The 25,561-nt window shown below is 39.4% G+C and overlaps 1 long non-coding RNA gene across 1 annotated transcript in view; it reads right to left on the bottom strand.

Moving 5' to 3' along the window:
- Positions 1 to 1,720: 1,720 nt before the first annotated feature.
- Positions 1,721 to 25,561, bottom strand: part of LOC119864663 — a 61,478-nt gene continuing 37,637 nt past the window's right edge. Inside the window, exons 3-4 of the long non-coding RNA XR_005374777.1 lie at positions 11,132 to 11,176; positions 1,721 to 1,795 (exon numbers count right to left, since the gene is read on the bottom strand). This is a non-coding gene — a long non-coding RNA (uncharacterized LOC119864663). The remainder of the gene's footprint in view (positions 1,796 to 11,131; positions 11,177 to 25,561) is intronic.

Genomic DNA, 25,561 nt, shown 5'->3' with positions numbered 1-25,561 from the left:
AAACTATCCTATAAGGTACACCAGAATATTTTCATTTCTACCTACACAGAGTACTTAACTCTCCAACATCATACAGTTCATCAGAAGTGCAGCCATGATCATAATTCCAGGAGAACTTTGCAAGATCAGGCTTTTTCTAATATACTTAGTAGCCTCCCAAATGAGATCATTACTGGGAATATAGTATGTTTTGCCATGAAAATGGCCTTGATCCAGGTCTCTGTTTAGACACCGTCTCAGGGAGACTTTCCCTGACCTCCGCCATATAAACTGTACACCTTTCACCTGCTATCCTTTTATTCTGCTTCATTCCTCATGGTATTCATCATTATTTGACAGCATATTGCACTTGTTTACCTTCTTTCCCCCAACCTATCTTCTACATTCTAAGAGGGCATGGAATGGTCTATCTTGGGCACATTGAATCCCAAGATCCTAGAACGATACTGGATACAGAGTAAGTATTCAACAGAATATTGTGGAATAATTGAATAGACATGCAGGAGGTTCCCAGCAACCAATTGTTACTAACCCCATTAAGATTGTACGTGCCTCCTTTTATCAGTTAGGTAAGTCAGTTGGGACAAATCTTTGTTTTTTAAGATAAAACTGATCAGAAAACTGAATAAAGAATGTTGGTTTCAATCAGATCAAAGCACAAAGACCAAGCAACACCACTAACAACCAGGAGACCACACAGGTGGGCTAAGGATGACCTCCAGGTGGCGTAACTGACACCAGTGTTACCAAAGGGAGCCCCACTTCTCTTGCCTTCTAAGTCCATGTGAGCACAAAATTATCCCTCTGCTACTGATCATAAATTGTTTTAATTCACCTCTCATTTTTCCATCAGGAAACAATTGGCCTTGGTTTATTTTTTATCACTTTATTTACATGTCTCCTGCAAGACTGAAGCATCGATTTTCCCAAGATAATGTTAATAGGATCAATAAACCACGATGAGCATGCATCAAAGTGCCATTTCTTCACTTCTAACCTGGGGAAGGAGGCGCTGCAGGCAGCCAGCCTCTGCTGAAATCTGCCCAGCTCCAGCGCTTTTGAAGGTGGTAGGAAGGCACCTCTGCTTATAAATTATAAGTGAGCTCAAGCACTGGGATGACCCAGATAATATACCAAATACAGCGCAACGGAGAACTCTGTGGGGAGTCTGGAAGCCTAAAGTCATGTTTGAAAGCTACCTTTCAATACAATCCACACTAGGAACCAAATAGGTGGAAAAGGTAGCTAGGGGCAGGGGTCATGCAAAGGATTAGCTCCTTTGTTGGAATCCTAGTTTGAGCGCTGGGGGTAAATTGGAACAAGCCACTTACCAGGTGGTCTTATCTTTCATCTGCTTTCAGAAGCTTCTAGTTCCAGTGTGTCCAATGCAGACAAAGAAAGGGAGCCAGAGGCTCCCTGCTTAGTGGCAGAGCTGATTGGGCCTTGCAGACACGTTATTTGAACAACATAAATGTAGCCTCAATTCCTCCTGTTTCTAGATTCCCCTGCTACCCAGGCCAGCAAGCTTGCAGTCCTGGAAACACACACAGGCCAGAGCAGTTCCTCCAACTTGAAACACCTAGGGGTGTCTCCATGGTTACAGCAGAAAGCACTGAGTCTTTAACTCTTCTGGCGGAATCAAGTAGGGATGCTCCTAAAAGCTTGCACCTGGGAGCAGCTGATTACCCCTCCCACCCAAGCCAGTAATCACTTCACCCACCTGTGATTCCACAAGTTCCAGGGTCACAGCTTCAGAGCTTTTTGAAACTGTAGATCCTTTTGTCCTGCGGCAGACCTGCTGGTGAAGAGGTTAGGGACAAGGAGCACGGTAATTAGGGAATGAGAATCCACATTTGTAAATGCTCTCAAGGATTTTAATAGGACCCTTCAACTAATGTATATCTGAGAACCAATTCTCCAAAATTTCAATGGTTTTCAATCATGGTTGCAAATTACCTTATTTGAGAAAATTTTAAATAATATAATGCCTATGTCTCATTCAAGACCAGGGTTTCTGTGTTGGCATGGGAGGAGTCCCTGGCCCCTACCCAATAGATGGCCTAGCACCTTTCCCGCCCAAACAAAACCATCTTCAGTAGTTGCCAAAGGCGTTCTGGGAGACAAAAATCCTCTGCTCCTCCTCTCCCTGGTGGTAGTGATTTGAAAACATCACAGGTATTCAAGCTCATTTGGATGGGCGAACTTTTCTTCATGTCCATTGCATCTATCCATGGCCTCATAATCCCTGGTCACTATGATTAATATGTATATCTTCCATATACACAGACACATGTGTTTCAGGAAGATAGCAAGTCACATTTTGAGCTAACAGTCCAGCAACCTTATATCCTATGTTACATGTTCATGGTGAGATTTACATTTGGCTTGACTTAAAGAAGCAGTTCACAAAAGGGACTTGAAAAACTAACAATAAATTACTAATGAAGTTAGTGTTTTTTTTAAAAAGCAATTTAAAGCGCCAAGAATATTGTTTTTTCTCTATCAATTTGGCAGAATGGATTCACACATTAAATGTCTCGTGAGTGTCTACAATGTGCCAGCCAGGAAGCAACACACACAAGATGATTTCCATTATGGAGCTTATCCTCTGAAGGGTAGAGACAAACAACATTCAAGATTACACAGCAAGTAAGATAAATTTAGAAAGTCTTCAGTGTCATAAAAGAAAGGGAAGTGATGAGGGGTGGAGAATCTGGGGTGGCCATGGACTAGTTTAGGGCATCAGAGGACATAGTAGAAGTGACATCTGAGCATAAAACTGGTACTGTCTCATTCTGCCGGTGACGTGAAAATTGGTGTAGTCTTTTAGGAAACCAAGTGTCAATATATGTCAGCATGATAACAGTGTTCATTTTAGCCAATAATTTAGCAAATATAAGACATCTCTAAAAATAAGCCCTATCAATGCCACTACTGAAATAGTATGCCAAGGAAATTTCCCAAACATTGTAAAATATCTCAGTACTGCAAAAACTCTGCAATATTTTTTAAAACTACAAGCTACTGAATTGTCGACAAAAGGAAATAGTTGGATAAATTCTGATATCTCTACTAAAGTATGGAGAATGCTTAAGACATAGTGTAAAAAATTATATGTTATTCTGAGATAACAGAACATATACATATTGGTCTCTGCTCTGGTTCCTGGCACAGAGCTCCTAAAATCCTCATAATTTTCTAAGTGATAAGAGCACTAAGAGCTCCTCTTGTTCTACTATTTGTTTTTGACTGCATTCCTGACATAGGGCTCCTCAAACTCTCATACATTGCTGATTAGAGCACCAGGATCGTGTTTTGTTCTATTGAGGTGACTCGAGGTAGGTTCCTGGTGGCTCCTGGATAGGGGCTGGTCACCAGAAAGACCAAGCCATGATCAGAAGCTTGGAACATACAGCCTCTCCCCTGCCCATCCTCCAAGGAGGGGAGAAGGGCTGAAAATGGAGTCAGAGGTCCATCATACCCATTTGAGGAAGCCTCCAAAAAAATCTCAGTAACTCAGAGAGCTTCCAGGTTCAGAGAGCTTCCAGGTGGGCAAATATATCCACACCAGGAGAGGGATGCACCCCAACTCTATGGGGACAGAAGCTCCTGCATTTGGTCCCAGATCTCGCCCTATGTCTATCTTTATCTGACTGCTCCTCTGTATCCTTTATCATATCCTTTAGTAAACTGGTGATAAGCTTGCCAAGAGAATAGATCTTAAATATTCCCACCACACACACACACACACACACACACACACACACACACACACACACAAGAAAGTCATTATGTGACATGATGCCATTTTCCAATATATTTCTATCAAATCAACACATGTGTACCTCAAACTTACATGATGCTTGATGTCAGTTATATTTCAATAATGGAGGGTGGCGGCAAAGAATTTTAAACAAACAGGAAAACTAATTATGTGAGAAAAAATTCTGCTTGAAGGGGAAATTGGTATGTTGCAAAACAGCCACAAATAATCAGTTGGTAGAGATTCTCTATCAAGTATTAGCATAATCATTAGTTTTTTTGACTCCCATGTAAGTATATGTGATGCTTCCAAAACTAGGCAGCTGCGTGGTCCATTAAAATCTTTGTATTGAGCTTCAGGAGTATCAAATTCTCTTTTAACTGTCTATATTAACACTTAATAGATGCACTTTCAAAGGAATAATTTGGCAAATAATCTGCTCTAATTTCCATACGTTGAAAATTCACTTTTGAATATGTTCTAACTTCTGACATAAAGCTTCATTTAATATGTACACCTTCGTATTTTCCAAGCTCAGTTTCAGCAATGGTATCTCTCATATCAGTATTTCAAAATATTCTAAATCCTTGCATTTCAAAGTTTGGTCCATGAATCAAAAGCTTTGTCATCACCTGGGAGTTTGTGAGAAATGCAGAATTTCAGGCCCTACCCTGACCCTACAGAATCATGATTGCTTTATCAGATCTCTAGGTGATTGCTATGCTCATTAAAATTTGAGAAGCAGTATTCTAGAATAAGGACTCTCAAGATTAGATGATTTGTTCATCCTTTCCAGCTTTTCTATTCATCTAAAGAGATGAAAGTATTAGAATTTTCCATAGTTAGAACCAGTGCTATTGTAAAATTCGTTATGGTCTTTGCTTTGTTTTTAAGCAAACGTAAGGACAACCAGGGACAGTCATTTTGAATTTAGGAAGTGCACCTAGTTTAGTTTTTCTGGATTTAACTAAAACTTTTTTCTTTTCTTTTCTTTTTTTTTTTTTGGATTTAACTAAAACTTGGAGACAGTGTCCTAGATAGGGGGATGGATGGTGTAAAGAAATCCAGTGTTCTTTAAATAAATCACAAAGTCAATAACGAAATAGATGAAGGTAGAAATAAAAACCTCTTCAGAATCTTCCTGAAATGACTTAAAGCCAACCTAAATATGACAGTCCAATTTTAAAACAATAGAAAAGTCCTGAGTTTCAAGGGTAACAATGAAGGTGATTGCCAGAAGTCATTTCTACTTTAACCTGAGATTAGTCAAATGCCTTCAAAAAAAGATTTTGTACTCTATTAGTAATTGCAAATAAATATTCAAGTATAGATGAACAAACATCTCTATGATACATACAGACCAAATATTGACTCTTCCTTTTCCCTACCTTCAGGCACTGGTTTTACAGAAGAATTCAATTGTATTTATGGCTCATGAACAAACATAATGGTAGAAATGCTTTGTGGATATAAAAACATTTCTTCCCAGGGGCTCAAACTGCATTCTAGACATTATCTCATTAATTGCTCCCTTAAATCTTTCTCATTGATTTTTATATTTTTTGAACCAACAAGTTCAGTATTGTTTGCATATGAAGGAAAGAGTTCGCTTCAGTTAGAATTTAAGATCTTAAGCATTTTGAAAACAGCAGTGTTATATCTCAACTGACAAGGGATTAGTGTGGCTTCAAAAACAAAACAAAACAAAACAAAACCACCAAAGTGACCTAACAGCATTATTTATTTATCTATGTATGAAGTAGCCAAAAGTTCTGAGGATGCCTTGGTAAGATTGCATCAGGAATGTAAATATTCGACTAATGTAGCTTGGCTGTGTCAACCAGAAAAGATATGTCTGAAGATGAGAGATGTGCAAATGTCTCATTTTGGAAAGGGGAAAACAAAATGCTTGCATACATTATTCAATAAGCCGTCTGATAAAATGATGTGATCACAGGGACCAGGAAGGATTTGCCAAGAATGGGCTTATTCCAAATCAGCTACATTCCTGATTGTGACAGTAACCAGTTTGGTAAAAGGAAATGCACAGATGCTATAAATTTCAACTAATAACGATAACTATTCTTCATCGAGCACTTCTTATGTGCTGGAAACAATGGAGAGCACTTTATATACATCTTATTTAATTTTTAGAAATGTATGAGGAATTATCATTACTGAAATTGGAATACGAAGAAGAAGTAACTAGTCCACAGTGATAAGGCTGTTCCCCAAGATAATATTCCTATGCAGCACACAGTCCTATTTCCAGTAAGCTAAATTTGTGAAATTTTGTGGTCAATTGTTGTCCATCTGAGTGATCTAACACTTTGTCCACAATTTCTGCTATAGTAACAGAAAAGAGTAAGAAGCAACCCCAATGAGATATTGCCTCATACCCATTAGGATGGCTCTTGTTAAGAGAGCAGAAAACAATAAGTGTTGGCAAGGATGTGGTGCAAAGGGAACACTTGTGCTCTGTTGGGGGGGGGATGTGAAATGGGGCAGCCACTCTGGAAGACAATGTGATGATTCTTCAAAAAATTAAAAAGAGAATGACAATATGATCCAGCAATCTCATTTCTGGGTATATCTCCAAAAGAAACAAATACTTAGTCTCAGAGAGACTGTGCACTTAAAAACGATTAAGATAACATTTTATGATGATTTCATGTCATGTGTGATTTTTTTAAATCACAAAAAAAAAGAGTAAGGAGCATAAAAATGAAAAATACTGGCTAGAAAATCTGAAAATAGTTCTTGTTGGTCTCTGGCAATATAATGCATGAATAAAGGTAATGCAATATAATACAGGAATAAAGAGACAAAGGGTAATAGTTCTATCACTTATTTGCTACTATTTATGTGGTATTATCTTTTGATGTTACTGAGGTTCAATTTTCTCATCTTCAAAAGAGGCTAATAATATTTGTGTTTGCCCCCTCGTAGGCTGTCATGAAGATCCAAACAACTGGAAATGCTCTATAAACGTTAAAATCCTCTCCAGGGTGACTGAATGGCTCAGTCAGTTGAGCAGCTTCTCTTGATTTAGGCTCAGGTCCTGATCCAGGGTCTTGAAATTAAGACCTGAGTTGGGCTCTGCGCTTAGCAGGGAGTTTGCTTGAGATTCTCTCCCTCCCTCACTCTCTGCCCCCTCCTCCACTAAAATAAATAAATACATCTTTAAAAAAATAAAAAAATTAAAATCCTCTTGGAGCTGCCTCACCCACTTCCATTGCTTTTATTACAATCTGTGGGTAATTCTGTCTCCTTAATCTAAATTTTAGCTCATGTGCTTCTCCAAGATGCATACATTCAACTGCCTCTACTTGGATGCCTCAGGGGTACCTCAAATTTGTAATGTTCCAAACTGAGTTTCATATTCTCCTCTCATCCCCATTTCTCCTCCAAGGATCCTTATTTTGTTGAATGGCACTATCCCCTACCATGCTGGATTTCTTCTTTTCCTCTGAATGATCCCCACATCTAATGAAAGGCAAAGTCCTATCTGTTCTCTCATTCATCTTTGAATTTAACTATTTCTTGGGATCTTTTCCTAGCCAATTCGTATTCACCCTGTAGGGCTTGGTTTATATTGCAATGTCTCCAGGAAGCCTTCTTTGATACTCCCAAGCCCACATCAGGTATGCATCCAGTGTGCTCCCATCTATTACCCTGTACTCCCCCATCACAGCACTTATCACAATGTATGAAAGTTACTGCTTGTCAGAATCCCCCATTAGCCTGAAAGCCCAGGGGTAAGATATAAACTGTGTTGATTTCACCACTTTGCCACATAAGCCTTCTGCTGGCCAATAATGGCCAGTCATTGACCAGTCATTGGAATGTGAATTGTGAACAAAACCAATATGATCCCTACCCTCATGGAGCCTGCCACCTAGATGGGAGACAGACAATAGAAAGTTGAACCCCCCCCCCCCAATTTTTTTTAAACTGATAAATGCTAGGGTGATAATGATCAGTATCTAGATTAGACAGCATTGGAAGAAGGGGACCTATTTTAGCTGGACCATCAGCAAAGACCTCTCTGTGAAGCTGTCATTTAAGCTAGGACCTGTAGTTGAGAAGGCACTAACCGTGTCTTGGGCAGAAAGAAGCACCCACATAGAAGGAACAGTTCATGTGCAGACAAGAGGGAAGGAAAGAGCTTGAGGAATCTGGAGAACTGAAAGGAATCTAGTGTGACTACTATGCAGAATGGCGTCTGATGAGGCAAGACAGATGGGCATGGGCCACACTATTCATCTTGAACTTGATCTGCAGGACAATGGAGATCTTTGAAGGGTTTTAAGCAAGGATAGGATAGTCATGACCCATTTTAACTTTTAAAAAAAGATCAGGCTGACCAACACCTGACTCTGAAAATCAACAATTAAGGGAAAATATTCAGACATTTAGCTTGCTTTCCCTGCACAAATCATATTTCAGAGTAACCAAATACCCCAAGTTTTTGAGAAGAAAAGTTTTTTACAGAAGAATTTCAATTGCAAAAGGAAGATGAGTGGGAAAATTATAAAAAGCACCATTTTACAACCCCTGCATGAAATAACTCATTCAGTTCATAATCATCAAAGGACAAAACTACTGAATGAAAGGTTGTGTGGGGCCTTTCCTGGGCAGGGATAATAAGGCAGTCACTTCCTGAAACATGAATCAATCTTAGCAACAATGATCTGAGAGGTAGGAAGTACACAGAGACTACAAAAGAAGTGTTTTTGCCAAAATATTGAATTAGAAATTATTTAAACCTTTAGAGTTCACTTAAAGTTGACAGCGACTACAGAAGGTAGAGGAAGAAGTTAAATACCACCATATGAGAGCAAACAGACAAATATAGAAAACCATGTTGTTTCTAGGATATTCTACAGGGCAATTGATCTAGCTTCTTCAGTAAGTCATGGAAAAATAAATAAAAGGAGAGAGTACTCAACAGTTAGAGACCTAAGAAATACAACAGCACAAGGTGACTGGTTTGCATATAGATTTAAACAAGTCAAGAGTAACATTTTCTAAACAAGTGGAAAAATTTGAACGTGGACTAGGTATTGTTATTGTTAATTATGTAGGAAGGACAATCATACTATACTTATATAAAATTTTTTTTAAATTAAAATGCATAATAAAAACATAGACATGAAATAATAATATCCGGGATTGTATTTAAATACTCCAAAGATTGAGGTGGGAGGAAGAGTATGCAGGTCCAGAAAGCCAGCATGTCCAAGTCTTGATAATTTTAGAATTTTAAAAGATCACCTAGCATGTGTGGGGAGAATGTCTTTGGAAGGTATATGGTCTACATGGGAAATGATGGCAGTCCAGACTGGGACAGGCAGCACATGGTGGGTCCAGAGTGAAGATTTGGTTAAATGAAGCAGTGGTGGTAAGTTTTATGCACATCACACACAGTTTTTTAAAAAAATGTAAGAAAGTAGAATATGTTCTTTTTGGAGACCACATTAATTTCACAACAAAACTTAATAGGAAAAGGGCTCCTACATTCAGGAAGCCTATAATTGTTCAGATCATACTCTGCTCAGAGAACTCTTCCCCTATCAGCTTATCATACCTGGAATTAAAACATTATATGTACTTGGACTTTTTGATTAAAAAGTTGGTGCTAAGAGTCCTTAGTTTGTAATAACTGCAGTGACTGCTTTCTCAAATTATTAGACGTGAGAAAAGTCAGTCATGTACTTCATGACTCTATTTTTCTCTGCTTTTCCTTCCAAGGCATTCTCATTGGAACACACGAGTAAAACTGGGTCAGTGTATGGACATGCATGTGGATCTACGCCTCTTACATTCAAAAAGAGCTTCAACATTTTCTTAAGACTTTGTTATTTTACCTAAATTAATATTAATATTCTGGGTTTGTCCTTTGTCCACTTCACTCAGTTAAATTCCCCAACTGAATACTTTCCACCTAATTTGGCCATATCCTTGTTTAATGGTGATCACATTGTGAAGTAAGCCTAAGCACCATGGCCAGACTGAAAGGCACTGCCTCTTTTCTAGAGAGATTTTGGCTTGGGTCAAACTCATTTCATGAAAGCAAATTTGGCCACTCTCTCAGAGGTCAGGCTTGATATTTTTACTTTATTGAACTGTTCATTATGGGAAAGGTCTCTCTCTTGTATAGCACTGTGTTTTTAAAAACCAATTAAAGACCAAGTGGTAGAATTAGGAAAATACCATTTTTCAATTCCCAAATGAAAGAAGTGATTCAACCAACAATCATCCTTAGACAAAACTACTAAATGAAAGGTACTAGGTAAAACTCCTAGATGAACAAAGGTCAGGTTGCAGAAACTCTGTGAGGAGAAAGAGGCCTGAGGCCTTGAGAGCAGCAGGTAGACAAGTTGGCCTGAGGCAACTGCACATTCCCAGGAAGTGGGGGACAGAATGGTCATCTGAGTCTTGTAGATTCTGAAGATGAAAGACTAACATTTATGTTTAATAACACTGACTACAAACACTCCCACCTAACAATGCCATCCCTTAGGAATTTATTCTGGCTGAATAAAAGTGGAAACAACCCAATATCTAATCACAGGAGATTTACTTCAAAACGACCTTAGAACCATATAATGGATCACATGGCAACCATTAGAAAAGAAGATAGAGAACTATATTTACTGACTTTCAGTGATATCCTTTATATACTTTAAGTGAAAAAAAAGTTAGCCAGCAGTATGTATGCTAAAATCCTATTTTTAGATAAAATGCCAAATTTTCACATGGAACATTCTGAAAGAATTTATACTAAAAGGCAGTAGAGGTTGCCAGGGGATAGTGTTTCTTGTGTTCTATCTTCTCCTTTGCTTATTCAATTTTCTACATTTCTAAAATCTATTTCCTTTTACTTTAGAAAAAGTGTACAATTGCCTATGTGTGGCAAATCTACATTTACAAAAGAAATAGTACATCAGAGGGACAACAGAAAAGCCATGCTTTGGAAAGGAAAGGAAAGGAAAGGAAAAAGTGGGTGGTAAAGCCAACTTTTTTTTTTCTTTTTGAAGTAATGAGTATATATAGCAAGGTTTCCCAAACTGGTTCCATGAGTATTAAGATTTTTTTTTTAAGGGAGGAAGAAGGTTTGTTTGTAGTAAAATAATACTAGAAAAAGCTGAGGCGAATACATTTAAATGGGTTTCTTCATTGCAGAATTTTTCAGAACATTGAATATATTAATGTTTATACTTATAGACAGATCCAAGAGAAAGAAATACTTTTTGGTCATGGAAGCTTTGTCTCTCTCAAATACATTAATAACTCACTGGTACACAGTTTGGAAATCCCCCAAAAAATGGAAACATGGGGGCAGAGGCTATGAGATGAACTCACCTTGTCCTGTGAAGCAGCAACTTCCTGTAACTTCAGCTTCCTTGTCTGTAAAATAAGAGCATTAGAACCCAGCCTTTTTATGTATGAATAGGAAGCAGATAACTTCCATTTGTGTGAGGTCTTTCAACTTTTTAAGCAAATGATTTTTGCCTACGTTATCTTAGGAGATAGTTCAAGTGAAATACCTTTAAAAGTGCTTTGGCACAACACTCTCTAGCTCCAACCATGCCGTAGCAAATGGCAAGACTTCACTCCCTTTGATGGCTGAGCAATATTCCATTGTATCTATACAGCACATCTTCTTTACCCATTCATCTGTGGAGGAACACTTGGGCTCTTTTCATAACTTGGCTAATGTTGATAATCTGCTCTGAACACTGGGGAGCATGTATCCCTTTCAATCAGTATTTTTGTATCTTTTGGGTAAATACCTAGTAGAGTACATGCTGGGTTGAAGGTGGCTCTATTTTTAACTTTTTGAGGAACCTCATGTGCTAGGTGAGGTGGATCGGTAAGAGGAGGACTGTTGCCATGTGGTTTCACTCATGTGTGGAATATGGGAAACAAGGGAAATGAGCATGGAGAGGGGAAGACAGAGGGAGGCAAATCAAGAAACAGACTCTTTTTTTTTTTTTTAAATTATGTTTTCATAAATCATCCACACTGATATTTTTTTTTTTTTTTTTATGATAGTCACAGAGAGAGAGAGAGAGAGGCAGAGACACAGGCAGAGGGAGAAGCAGGCTCCATGCACTGGGAGCCCGATGTGGGATTCGATCCCGGGTCTCCAGGATCGCGCCCTAGGCCGAAGGCAGGCGCCAAACCGCTGCGCCACCTAGGGATCCCAAGAAACAGACTCTTAACTATAGAAAATGTACCAATGGTTTCCAGGGGAAAGTCAGTGGGGGGGATGGGTGACATACATGATGGGGATGAAGGAGGGCGCTTGTTGTGATAAGCACTGGGTATTATATGGAAGTGCTGAATTGCTAAATTCTATGCCTGAAACTAATACTGCACTGTACATTAACTTACTGGGATTTAAATAAAAGCTTGGAGAAACAAAAGTGCTTTGGAAGTCTGAGACCTACAACATGAGGTAAGATCAATGTTTAACATCAGTGACAGCACTAATGATACATTATCATCTAATCTAGGGGTCAGAACATTTCTTTTCCTGAAAAGAGCCAGATCATTAATATTTTAGGCTTTATGGGCATGCAGTCTCAGTCTCAACTACTTACCTCTTCCCTGGTAACATGAAAGTATTTGTAGAGACAACACACACAGTAGGCTGCGTGGCCGTGTTTTACACAGGCTGTGCTTTATTTACAAAAGCAGTCAGTGGGTTGGATTTGGCCCATGGACTATAGTTTGCCAATCCATACAATCCATTGGGGGAGATGCCAGGAACTTGTTTGTGACACAAGATTCGTAGGATCTGTGTACTGTTTATGTTTCCATATAGAGAGATTCCTTAATCAAGTCTACTTCATTTACTGGGGAATAAATGTGCATCTGTTTGCCATCTCCTCCATAAGAAGAAGAAAATGGGGGGGGGGGCCTCCAAGTGGTGATGAGAAACAAGGGGACATGTGCTCTAATTTAGACCTAATGAAGCCAAATTAAGGTTACTTTTCTGATTAAAATTAGGAACATTTGATAATGCACGCTAGTAATTTGGAGGAGGACAGTTCTAAGTGTGTTATTTTTTAACATCATTACTTCTCATTTGTGAAGGGAAAGATACATAAAAATTGTTGTCTTGATTAATTAAAAGAAAGAAGCTCCTAAAGGAAAAAATGTACAGAATTTGGGGGATGCTCCTTAGCCTGTGTTGACATGTGCCAATATTTTAAGTGTTAAACTGAATTAATTGAATATTGGCTATTTAACCAAATTAGTAAAAAAAATGGTGAATCCCTTACTTTCTTAGTTTCAACATGTTTTATAAAACCTGGCTGGCTTAGTGGGTTAAACGTCCAGCTTTTGATTTCAGCCAAAGTCATGATCTCAGGGTCCTGAGGTAGTCTCTCCCTCTCCCCCTGCTCACTCTTACCCTCTCTCTAAAAAATAAATAAATAATTCTTGAAAAACCCTCAAGTACAGACTCACAGTTTTAAACACATAACTTTAGTTGGAATTCCTTCTGTCTCTACCATTGCTGTTCCTTAGATCACACTTGATTTATATGTTTGTATGATAAAACCAGTGGATATACGTGGTTGAGAAAATGAAATAATCGTTTCACATCCACCAACGTGTACAGTAACAGAAAAACTGAGCTGTAGCCCTGATTCTGTTTCATTAATATGAATAAAATTGTTCCTATCATTTAATTTTAAAGGAGCTCAACATTCATTTGGCTGTAGTCTGAAGCTTAACCACTCAACGTACTGTTCAACCAATAGAGATTTTCAACTAGGCAAGGCACTTTCAACACTTTAACCCATCTCCTTAAAGCAAGCTCTGTAATACAGCCCATCTCCATTCAGACCCACAATGCTGCCTGACCTCTTTGTCCTTCTTTCTCTCCTTTATTTATCAACCCTAAGGATCCTTTAGAACAATTCAGATTCTCCCCCTAAGAAATATTCATGGATGACTCAATCCAAAGTGATGGTTTCTTCTTATGAATCCCTGAAGCATGTACACTTGCCATGGGTCATTTGTCACTTAACAGATACTGCCTTTGGGGTTTGGGTTTTTTTTTTTGCAATGAAAAATAACCTGTACATTTTTAATGCATACAGTTGATGAGTCTGGACATATGCTTAGTATTTGGGTCCCATGCAATGATAGCATCACTGGGGAAATATTATCAGTACAATTAAGTTAATAACCATATCCATCACCTCTATAAGTTTCCTTGTGTCTTTGTGTGTATGCATGTGTGTAAGGAACACTTAACATGGGGGGATCCCTGGGTGGCTTGGCGGTTCAATACCTGCCTTTGGCCCAGGGCGAGATCCTGTAGTCCCAGGATCGAGTCCTGCGTTGGGCTCCCGGCAAGGAGCCTGCTTCTCTCTGTGTCTCTGCCTCTCTCTCTTTCTCTCTCTCTCTCCTCTCTCTATCATGAATAAATAAACTGACCTTTTTTTTTTTTTTTTTTAAAAAAAGGAACACTTAACATGTTAACCCACTTAGCAAAATTTAAGGTGCACAGTTACCATGATGTTGGCTATAGGCACAATGTGGAACAGCAGATCTCTAGCAATTATTCATGGTGTATAACTGAAACTTTATACCTTTTGAATAACAACTCCTCATTTCCCCCTCTTCACAGTCCCTGACAACCACCATTCCATTCTTTCCTGTAAATTTGACTATTTTAGATACCACATGCAAATGGAATCATATAGTTATTTGGGCTTTTGAGACTAAATTCCTTCACTTGGCCTAATGTCCTCCAGATCCATCCATGTTCTTGTAAATGGTAGAGTTTCCTCCTCTTTAAAGGCTGATTAATGCATCACATTTTCCTCACCCATTATGTGTTCATGAATATTTGAGTTGTTTCCATATTTTGTCTATTACGAATAATGCTCCAATGAACATGGGAGTGACCTATGGTTTTTAATAACATGGTCTTAATGCTCTTAGAAGGTAGTGACATTCACTTTTAAAGTTGCATTCTTAGCATCTAGCATATTGCCTCTATCTTATGTCATTTCCTCAATAATTATTTTTTGGAGAGATATCTGGGTGGATAAATGGGCCATCTGAACCAATGAGACTGGGAAGGCCACGACTGGAAATATATAGTGATTGTGGTGGTTAAATTTATGTGTCAGCTTGACTGAGCTAACAGGTGCCTAGAAAGCTGGTAAAACATTGTTTCTGGGTGTGTCTGTGAGTGTTTCTGGAAGAGATTATTAGCATTCAATTCAGTAGACTGAGTAAAGAGATCTGCCCTCTCCAACTTAAGCATGCATCATCCAATCTGCTGAGGGCCTGAATGGAACAGAAAGTTAATGAAATGGCAAATTCCTTCTCTCCTTGAGCTTGGAATCTCCATATTCTCCTGCCCTCAGACTTCAGAACTCTTGGTTCTTGGGCTTTCAGAGTCTGGGACTTACATGGGCCGCTCCTTGGTTCTCAGGCTTTCAGACTCATACTGAGAGTTATACCATCAGCTCCCTTGATTCTCAGGTCTGTAAACTCAGACTGAATTATACCATCAGCTTTCCTGGTTCTCCAGCTTATCGAGGACAGATTGCAGTATTTCTTGGCCTCCATAACCTTTGGAGCCATTTTTTGGTAATAAATAAATAAATAAATCCTATTAATAACTTCGTAATAAATATAACAAATATTTATTTTGTAATAAATATATCCTATTCGTTTGATCCTCTGGAGAACCCTACAAGTTGAGTTTTAGGTTTATTAAATGATAGTGCCACGTTATGTCCTTTAAATTCTAAAAACGAATTTAAGACATATGAAAGGAGAATTCCAAATGAAAATTCCAACACTTAGATAATTTGCACTAAAATAAACTAATATTACAGAACAAGAATTTTAAAAATGCTAATTCTTGTAATACCTTAATTTTATAGAACACTAGAACATGTCCAATTGAAAATCATTAAATGAAATTATACTCCACAAAGTTTTGTGAGAATAATCATTAAAATTTGTTTTAAGAAATTCAAATCTATGAATGAAAATCAACTGGAGGAGGTAAGCAGCGGTCCATGTAGCCTAGGTAAGGAAAGCTGCTATCAGGGAGGAACTGTGGGTAGTGAGGGGAGGAGGTCAGGGACAAGGATGGTGAAGTCTGCTGTGACCAATGGTTCCCCCTCAACAGGAATCACACTGCCTTCTATTTTATTTTCACCTCATCAATAGTCCAAAATTGTCATCTGGATGGATTTGGTGGAGGAAAAGCTGTACTTAGAAACAGCACATTGTGGTATAGGATTTTCCTTTTCCAAAAGGATTTAATTTTTAACCAGAAGAAATTAATTCAGTCTCTACATTTTCATTTAATTTTACAATTGACCAGAGAGTTTTTGAGCATGCTTCCATTTTTGTTCCTTATCAAAATGGATTAGAGAATCGGAAATAAGTTTTATCCTGCCCCGAAATAACTTGCCATGCACGGATTTTGCTTTTCTCTGCAGCCTTTTAAAAAACTACAAGATCACATTATGGCCTGGCTTATGCCTCAGATGTTTCGTACGGCTGCAAACCACCACATTTGCTCAACTACTTATGTTAGTAGAGAGTTCTCCAGTGCTGCACAAATGCACACATAAAAATAAAAGCAAGGAATTACAGCATGAATACAAATGTAAGGTTGGCAATCTCACAGATAAGCCAGTTGAGATCACTTTAAATTGGAGACACTTGTTTTGCGATTCAGAGGCTATTTGATGAATAGACCAGACATATGTCCTTGTTTCTGGGGAAAAAAAAAATCAAAATTGGAATCCTTCAGAGAGAACATAGACTGAGGTGAGATATACACGCTTGAGTCCATGGTTGTTCTCCATCAAGAGAGAAAGGCAGAGTTTCTGAACAATTTTAGCCTTCTTCGATGAATGGAAGTACAGGGTGGGCCAGAAACAACTAGATGTTGTTTAACTTGAAATTGATGGGCAAGCTCTGTTTTGACACATAGTTCTCCACCTTAATGTCCTTTCCTCCAAAGAACCAAAGTAGAAGATGGCAAACACACTGAAAAGGATAACGTGGTTGGGAATGGCCAGGCTGGCATAGTGATAATTAATAATTGAATAATTTAAATATGCTCTCCAAAGCTAAGTGTCTGACAGGCAGCCCATGCTTCATCACTATTGAGGCAGGTTCAAGCCAAGGAAGACATTCTGGGAAGTTGACAGGGTCCCTCTGGGAAAATTCTGATCAAAAGAATGATTGAGGGGGGTTACCAAAGGTCAAACTGAAGCCCTTTCTTCTTTGTACTTTAAAAAATCACCCAATTTAGACATTTTTGTTGGAGTGTATATTAACAATTAAATGTGTATTTGCCTAGCTGAACAGAAACTATAATCCTCTCTTGACCTTCAAAATTTAGCTTTCTGGAAGTGTTAAATAACAGGATGTCACTAATAAATGTAAATTCCACAGAAGTGTCATGGATGACTCTGCCCCTATCATCATGCCCTCCCCAAAAGCTGGTACAGGGTTCAGTAGACTGTGTCCTCATGTTCAATAGATACATTCATCGATTTCTGTATGAATTTGTGAAATATATTCATAAATAAGCTTTAAATCTGGAAGCAACATTAGATAAAAATAATTTGGTCTATTTCCCCATAGTTTGCAAAATTGAGGACCAAAGAAGCTGAAGAGCACACTCATAAAAACTCGTGCAATATCAAATATGGGAAAATTTGGGGTCAGGTTTTCTACCACCAAGATTAGTGCCTTTTTACTACTTTACATCACAGTGATGAGGATTCGAAAACGTTGCTTTCTGTACCAAATGTCTATATGTTAAATCTTCTAAAGTGCCCACATTCTTAAATAAGTGAGTTCCTTTACTTCTGGTCAGTGGATTTTGGTTTCATATTGCATCCTATCTCTCCAAAATCAAGGTCAGATGGTGAAGGCCAAAGAGTCTTCAGCTTCACACGTGGACTTTTGAGTCTCCAGTCAGTCCATCCTCTGCTACTATAAATACTTGAACTAGTCTGAATCACTTCATCAGCACTTTCGAAGTAATGGAAAGGGATTCTTATTAGTGTCACTATCAGAGTGCCAGGGGTATTAATTTGTGGGTTTAGATGATGAGTTTTGTATTTTATTTTATTCCATTCATTTATTCATTCTCTCTTACATATTTAGAACTAGATGTAGTAAGAAAGACAAATATAAAACAAATACATAATAAAAATTACAATCAAGTGAGAGAAGACTTTTTTTTTTTTTTTTTAAGTGAGAGAAGACTTAACACACCAATGACAGTTTCAGGAGGTAATGTCCCTAAGGGCCAGGATTGTAGCATGAATAATTCTTGGGAAGGTAATCAGACAGCAGATATGGCTGACAATAAGGATGACTGGGCATATGTAGGATATGGAGTCTAAGAGCACCGCCACTGGGTAGACAAGAGGAACATAACAGATACATCCCATCCTCTGCAAGAGGACTGCACCCTGCTCACACTGGCTTGAAGAGAATTGAGGACAGGACCAGGGATTAGGGATGGTACAGGAGAAGGGCCCAGAGGGTGCAGGATCTCACATAGCAGCCAAGCAATTAGACTTTTTCCCTTTAATAGTCAACATAAAGCTATGAATGTAGTAGCCTGGTCTTACAGACCTCATCCTGGCAACTGCTTAGAAGTTAAGATAGCGTAAGAACAACTCGACAAAAACATCAGACCAATTATTTCACCAAAATATGCTTCTCCAACAAGATCAGAAGCACCTTGATGCCAAGGCTTATGTCATACTCAATGTACCAAACATCTGGCATATAATAGGTGGTCATTAAATATTTTATTAAATGAATGAGCAGACAACTATATTTTGAGTGGCTCTCTAGAAGGAATACATTCTTTAATTAGGTCACACAGGCTGAAAATTTTGGTAACTTTCTTTTGAACTATAAACTAGACTTTTAATCATTATAAAAGAAAAAAACAAGGGCCAAAATGAAAACAAAAAAAGTGGATTTGTTTTTAAAGATATATTTTTTTATTTGAGAGAGAGACTACATAAGCAGGGGGAGGGGTAGAAGGAGGGAGGGAGAGAATCCCAGGCAGACTCCCCACTGAGTATGGAGCCCAACCTGGAGTTCAATCTTATGACCCCAAGATCACAATCTGAGCTGAAACCAAGAGTCAGACACTCAACTGACTGAGCCACCCAGGTGCCCCTGGATTTATCTTTCTAAAGAAGCATAACTGTTAGCAACGATCCCTTAAATATGGTGCATGACAGGAGATGACAAATTTCTTTCAGAGAGGAAAGGGGCAACTAACTGGTTATACTCAGACAGGAAGGACAGTCTTACAAATTACACAGGTACTTAGATGATGAATATGGTCAACTGGGTGACTCCAGGGAGTGGGGACATCCAGGTGCAAGGGAGGCTTTTCTTTCATGATGATGACAGCAGAACAGTCATTGTTCCTGTCACTCTGGCCATCAAGACAGTCTACAGAGTCTCATGCATTTCCAGTTCCCAGGCTGGCTACCATTGGTGCTCCAGAGGTGTAATCAGAGGGGCTGTGGCTCATCAGGTGCTCAGAGACAAGTGCAGGAAGCTCTAGCTCCTGGTTTTTCAAACTAGAGCCTAGCCAGTACTTGGAGAGAATGAGCTTATAGGGATGATAAGTTAACACTAATAGAAGTTACTCATTCACAAATGCTGGGAATCTCCAAAGTGCTGTGCTTATGACTTTATAGGGATTATCTCATTTAAACCCCCCAAAACCCTCTAGGAGGTAGGGATCATTATTATCCCCAGTTTATAGGTGGGGCACCTGAGGCTGGGGGAAGCTAAATAATTTGTCCATATTCATGCAGCTAGGAAGTGGCAGGACTTAACACTTGAATCCATGCCCAGATATCTGCCCCAGATGCCTACCCTTGTTAACCATGATTATAGACTGGATTTAGGAAATACTAATGGTGCCATTAGCTTTAACAGCACTTGATTACTTGCTTTGAGTTTCACTGCTTCTGTTGAAACCAGAAATAATCCTTATGAGGTGGGTAAGGCATGGGTTATGGTCACCCCTTGACAAGTTAAGGACTGGTGCTAGACAATATGGCATACTCTTGAAGAGGGCCAACAAAAGAGTTGTTTGGGTTTGAATCATAGTTGTGTCACTTCTGGGCAATATGATTGCAAGAAAACCTGCTTAGCCTCTTTTTTTGTTTTGTTTTTAAGATATTATTTACTTATTTGAGAGAGAGTGAGCAAGCAGGGCAAGGGGCGCAGAGGGATGGAGAGAATCTCAAGCAGACTCATCTGAGCTTGGAGCCCCCCGAGGGGCTCAATCTCATGACCTTGACATCAGGACCTGAGCCAAGACCAAGATTTGGACTCTTAGCTGACTGAGCCACCCAGTCACCCCCTGCTTATTAGCCTGTTCAAAGCCTCCTTTTCCTTATTTACAAAATGGAAATACTGCAGTGCTTATCTTACAGAGTGGCTGAGATTAAATGTGACAATGCATGTGCAAACCTAAAACACTTGCTATATACTCACTACTCAATAAATTCTAGGTAGTAGTAGTATTGTCCCCAATTAGAGATAGTTCAATGTAGAGTCAAGCAAATTATTTCAGTTCAATACCACCCAATCAAATATATTTCAGCTATTGATTATTGGGTATCCAGCAGGCAGCAGTGTTCTAGGTCCATATATCTTGATTCCTAGTCCTGTGTGTTCCTTATCATGCTCGGGTTTCTCTATTATGAAACCCGTGCTCTTGTGTTGAACTGAGCAGCTCTGGACATGAACAAGTTCTGTATTTCTGGGGGAGCATTTACTGCTCTCCAAGTACATTTCTTCCTTCCTGTTGCTTCTCTCCCCCACTGTCCTCTTCCCAAACAATATGGAACTTCCCACCCTTTCTCTGTCCTGTTTGGAATCTGTCTCAGGGCACCACTGGCACTCAGGAGCCCATAGGGCATGGCCAAGCCCTCCTTGTAGCCCCTAAAACAAGAAAGTGGTAATCCTAGTAATTTTCACCTCAAGGGCAGCAGTATTTTGAAAGCTCCATGATGAAAAAAGCTGTAAGATGGCCATCCGTGTACAAACGGGAATGGATCGCAACCAGGACCTGAGTCACAGCCAGCACTCTGCCTGACGTGAGTGATGAAATACAACATTTAAAAACCATTGCAGAGATCCATAATGGGGCTCTCTGGTGGCCTCCTTCTAGCTAAAAGGCTTCCACTCGAGTGCCCAGGTGCATGGAAGTTTGTTTAAGATGCATAATTCATAAAGGGTACATAGCACCACCCCTGAATAACTACTCCTCCCTGGCTCAGGATTAGATGGATTGGCTGCCTCTCATGAGAGGATCACTCTTGAAATCTGGCATGATTACACCCTATGGCCCCCGATGGGCCCCTGGCTGCTCGGCTCTGCATTCTCTGTAAGGTTGATCCCACCAGATACCTGCAAAAGTGCGCATTCCTGGGCAGGTAAAGTTCTTACCTCTTTGTAGGCAGTTTCAAATAGAGTCTAAAACAATGACAGCATCTCTGAATCGGGCATATTTTCATTCACCACCATTATGCCAGGATGCTGGAACTAACTTTTCCTGACTGTTTATTGCATTAAAAAAAAAAAAAAAAAGATGATAGAAGAGATTCGGAGATTCAAAAGGTGGCATAAATTCAGCACTGCTCCTAAGTACTTTTGTTTGAGTTGACACGAGCCAGAAAACTATCTCCCTGGAATCCATGAGGTTGCCCAGAATATTTGTCATCCAATGCCCAATAATGACATAATAGTCAATTTAGAGGTGATTTATGGTGCTCCTGGCAGGACCGATAAGGAGTAGCTGCAACAATAGGGGTTATTTGGGGGAGGCATTCCTTGTGCTGGAACCTGCCCCAAATAGCCTTTTCTTAGCACACTTTGATGACTTTTTTTTTTCCCCCGGTATGACAATACCAGCTCCTTTAAAACAATCCATCAAACTAAGCTAGAAGACAAAGATAACTTCATGCCCTGAAAAACTTTATGTTCTGGCTCAGCCAACAGCCATCACTCCTCTCCTGTGCTCTGCCAGTGGGCATTTCCCACCTGATCCTTGTATTTCAACTTAAACACAGGCTCTGTCCTCGTTTGCTGGTCAAATGTGTAAAAAAGTGAAGGGTACCAACGAGAGGGTCGTATTAGCTATTGTTTACGATCAGTGTTCATTTAAGGTGCTCAATGCAGTGCCCGTCTCTATTATGCTAAACGGTAAATGGTGGATTTTTTATCCCCATTTTGCCCATTTCCTCATCTGTAAAAACAAAAACAAAAACAAAAAACAAAACAAAAAAAACAAAAAAACAATCTAAATCCTAACAGTAGCAGGAGCAGAAATAGCAGCACCAATTAAAACAGTAACAGTGGTTTCCTTTTACAAAGTGTTTAGGGGGGGCAGGTACTTGGAAAAAGTCTCTTATTTCTCATTTTATTATTTCTGACAACGCTGAAGTAGGGATCCTTATCAGGATCTTCAATTTTCCGACTAGAAAACTAAGAGGGCGAGGTCAAGCGTCGTGTTGCAGGGCGCACAGCTCGGAAGTCGCAGAAAGGACCTGAACGCAGGTGAGAGAGATTCTCACCCCAAGACCCGACCCTGGCTTGCCCAGAGGCTCTGGAGAGAAACTCCTAACCTGTAGGTAGACAGCAGAATCCGACCGAGGGAGATGCTTCATCACATGTGGATTTAGTTACTTTAAAAAAGAGGAAAGCTGCTGAATTGCTTACAGACTCTTGGCTACGTCTTTTATTTGAATAAATCCACTAAAAAAAAAAAAATAAATAAATCCACTAAGATCTCTGGAGTCTCACCATTAAGCTGAGTGCCTGGCACTTCTAACACCCCCGTGGTCGGCACCTGAGTTAAGGGCAGCCTGACCTTCGTCAAAAGGTGGGGACTGGCCCCAGGGATGGGCCGCAGTGTTATATAATGTGTGCTGATTTTGCCTCTTGAAAAGAATTTTATCAGCCCAAGTAGAATGAAATAATCCTTTTCTAAGAGTAGACAAGGATATTTTTCTCTGGCTGATTTGAACTGCTTCCCTTCATGTCTACCACTTACTGACTACTTACTAATTGCCAGCCACTGAACCTAGAAACACTCTGGATACATTATCTCATTTAATCCTCAAGGCTATTCTGGGAGACAAGAGTCCCTTATTAACGCCCACGTTTGCTTGTTTTTCTGGACCTTCACCTGTTTTTTCTAAGATTTTTCAGAGGGTATAGAAGAAACCTTAAAAATTATATTGCAGTGTGATCTGAGCACATGGACCCTTTATTGCTCTCGGCCTCCCAGTGCGCTGTGGCTCTCTACAGGGGTTCACTGAGCCAAGGCTGGTGGGGAAAATAATTTCATAAGAAGCAACACTTTCAGCCAGACTCATCTTTCCACAAGTTCCCAAGCCAACAGTTGTTTTCACTGAATTGAATGACTTAGAAAATATTTGAAAACTCAATTTAGTCAATCTTCTGGGGCTATGCCCCCCCTCTGTATCCTTCCTGATAGAGCCTGATCAATTTTCAGAGCACGGTAGACACTGTGGCATCGCTAATCCTAATTTACATCTTCAGTCAACAGAAGCTTCTTGCTCCACTCATTCTCTGATCCTGTTTTCTCATTTGTTTCTTTTTTTTCTGTTTTCTCATTTGTGAATGGGATTATCGATCATCCTAACAGATACTTCTGAGTACAGATTATGTCCCAGATACTGTTCTAAGTGTTTTACATTTATTATCTCATTTAAATGCCACAACAGTATCAGGGTGCCTGGGTTCCTTGGTTGGTTGGATGTCTGATAATTGGTTTAAGTGAGGATCATGATCTCATGAGTCCTGGGATTGAGCCCTGCATCAGGCTCTGTGCTCCGTGGGGAGTCTGCTTGAAGATTCTCTCCTCTGCCCCTCCTGCCTCTTGTGCGCACGATCTCTCTCTCTCTCTCTCTCTCTCTCTCTCTCTCTCTCTCCCTCTCCCTGTCTCTTCCTCTGTTTCTCAAATAAACAAATCTTTTTTAAAAAAATAAAATAAATGTCACAACATTCTGATGAAGAGGAACTATTAGTGCTTCTGTTTCATAAATGAAGGGACAAAGCCTTGGTGTTCACAGAGCTAAGGAATGATAGCGTTGGGATTCAAAACATCATGGACTGACTCCAGGGTTCATCCCATTATCCACTATCCCTGGGGTTCTCCAACCTGAGTGAGAGTCGGAATCACGGAGTCTGCCAATATCTTGGAAACTGTACGTTGTCCTACCCAGGGCTCTGCCCTCAGGGTGAGGACTGCAAGTATAATGACTGCAATGAAGTTAAGAGTTTACCACAAAGGACAGCAGTTTATCAGAATCACAAGAATAAACACGAATTCAATTCGAAAGGCAGGCAGGCTAGTAATTAAAGTTATGTGTTGCCTAATGCATGAAAGCAGATGTCCCTAAATGAGTGTTTCTCATACTATATCTTACCAGTAAACTTGGGCTGAAATATATATTCATGAATCTGTTCACCTGGAATATTTCATACTGAAGTAGCAAATTGGCCTATGCCCAATGGCCTTATATTCAGAGCAGGCTTATTTTTGCCTTGAGGAGGAAATATGATTTTTGACACTAAGTTTCACTACTAATAACTGGGATATTTATCTAATTCTATTGGGATATCCTTTCAACTGAGAGATAGGGCTAGTGACACTTCACATGTGAATCAAGAGCAACTCTATGCATTTCTATAAAGACCTCCATTTCACCTGTAGCCCAGAGAGCAGATTTCCAACATACTGTCCACAGCTGTGAATATTGATCATACTAACATCAATGCTGGCTCTCGTGTTTTGAGTCCTACTTCCTTTGTGTCAGACATTGTCTTGAACTCTTTTTGTCTAATCCTGACTATAAGAGATAGTTACTGTGATAATTGATTCCCATTTTACAGATCAGAAAACTGAGGCAGAGAGAGGATGACACACAGGCAATAAATATTGGAACTGGAATCTCATCTAGATGCTGAAACTCTAGAATTCATGAATTTAACCATTTCACTTACTCCCTTCTGTGTTTGCACTGATTATATCTTAATGAGAAATGGCCCATGGATAGTGAATTAATAACAACAAAAATATCAGTAGTTAACATGCACCGGGCCCATATTATATCCTCCTTCCCAATGTGCCAAGTCTTTTTCAATTAATACTTTATCCATTTACATCTATAATGTACAGATGTATCTTTGGTTTCCAGAGGGTAAGTAGCTAGAACGTTGCAGAGCTGGCACTTACCCTGGGGTCTGCTTCAAGTAAAAAAATAATAATACATACTGTTGATTTAACTCCCATGGTCATCCAAAGTGGGGCGGCATTCCTGCCTTCTCTATATAGGCACTGGACTTTGGAAACAGAATGTTTGGGGGTCGTTATCATTGGAACAGATAAACTCCACATTTTTGCTCCCAGATAAAGGCATTTTAGAAAACATCTTTGTTTTTTCCCAGATCAATGGTTATAAAGAACACTGGGTAGCTCAGTGACCATTGGCTTGGTATTAATGAATAGGCGTACTTTTGCACTGCATAGTATACACAGAAACTTGCCCTCTTGGAATTAGGTAGCATTTATGAAATGTCCAAATAGGCCATGCTCCAGTAAAGAGAACTAAGGTTTTTTAATAAAAAAGAAAGACTTCTTACTTTTCTCTGCTTCCAAACTTCTGCAACTCCCAGCTCTTTAGGGGGTGTTTCTGGGCCTCG

This window comes from Canis lupus, chromosome 20 (genome assembly GCF_011100685.1).
Source record: "Canis lupus familiaris isolate Mischka breed German Shepherd chromosome 20, alternate assembly UU_Cfam_GSD_1.0, whole genome shotgun sequence".
NCBI lineage: Eukaryota > Metazoa > Chordata > Mammalia > Carnivora > Canidae > Canis > Canis lupus.
This window is presented reverse-complemented; position numbering and strand designations above follow the sequence as displayed.